Raw genomic sequence first — 1,187 nt, 5'->3', positions numbered from 1 at the left:
AAAGCTTGCAAATGAAAAGACGTGTTTTACAGTAGGGAAGATTAACAAGTGCTCGTAGCACATTAGGTATGGATTCTAGAGCCCATACTTACTGCACATTTTCTTCTGATTTTTGTCCATACTACCATCTCTTAAACTATGGAAAACTTTTTCTTAACACCGTATAAGCAGTTGGTAAGGAACTGTCATCCCATGAGTGATGTGTCTTCGTTATTTCTGGCAATTTTCGAAGAAACATTTACCGTATACTGAATAGGGCCGGAGACTTCACATTTCTTTCCTCTTCCTGTTCATTTGGTTAGTCTGGCGTTTTCGTTGCAGAGACTGTAAATTTCAGATGACAACTCTTCTGGGATCCATGAAAGATGATGTGCTTTCACGAAATGCAGATGTTAATGAAGCTCTTTGGCAGTGTGATAGATGGTACATGGGGCAAACATTACTCACCTGCACAGGAAACAGGACATCGAGCCTCAGCGAAACACCTACCTTCCACAGCTCAACAAATCGGCAGTGGCCACAGCCTCACCCTACTGGGATGAAGTGCTCAGAGAAGCTGCGGAGGTAAAAAAATGGAGACAACCTATCAACCAAGACAAGCGTTTCCAACTCGACCATTTATTAAATCCGTTCATTTCACATATACCTCTGAGTAGCATAATGACTGTGCTAATTCTTCGCTGTCTAGAATCCCAACATAAGACATCAGTTTTAATAATTACCTATATAATGCGTGGGCAACGGCCTTGCCACAGTGGATACACCGGTTCCCGTCAGATCACCGAAGTTAAGCGCTTTCAGGCGTGGCCAGCACTTGGATGAGTGACCATCCGGGCCGCCATGCGCTGTTGCCATTTTTCGGGGTGCACTCAGCCTCGTGATGCCAATTGAGGAGCTACTCGACCGAATAGTAGCAGCACCGGTCACAGAAAACCATCATAACGACCGGGAGAGTGGTGTGCTGACCACATGCCCCTCCTATCCACATCCTCATGTGAGGATGACACGGCGGTCGGATGGTCCCGACGGGCCCCTTATGGCTTGAAGAGGGAGAGCATATAATAGGTAAACTTTATTATTCTGCTGACTTGCCACTTGGTACATTTTATTCTTAGAAGCGTAAGGGCTGTTTATGACTTCCATTGTGTCGACCGTCTTATCTGTAACGTAAGAGTATTTTAATCCAC

General features: G+C 45.2%; 1 pseudogene; it reads left to right on the top strand.

Moving 5' to 3' along the window:
- The first annotated feature begins 736 nt into the window (after nt 1-736).
- On the top strand, nt 737-854 carry LOC126093802 (5S ribosomal RNA; annotated as a pseudogene).
- The last annotated feature ends 333 nt before the right edge of the window (nt 855-1,187 follow it).

Source organism: Schistocerca cancellata, chromosome 7 (genome assembly GCF_023864275.1).
Source record: "Schistocerca cancellata isolate TAMUIC-IGC-003103 chromosome 7, iqSchCanc2.1, whole genome shotgun sequence".
In the NCBI taxonomy this organism is placed as follows: Eukaryota; Metazoa; Arthropoda; class Insecta; order Orthoptera; family Acrididae; genus Schistocerca; species Schistocerca cancellata.
Note: the sequence above shows the minus strand (reverse complement) of the source record. Positions and strands in the feature narration are given on the sequence as shown.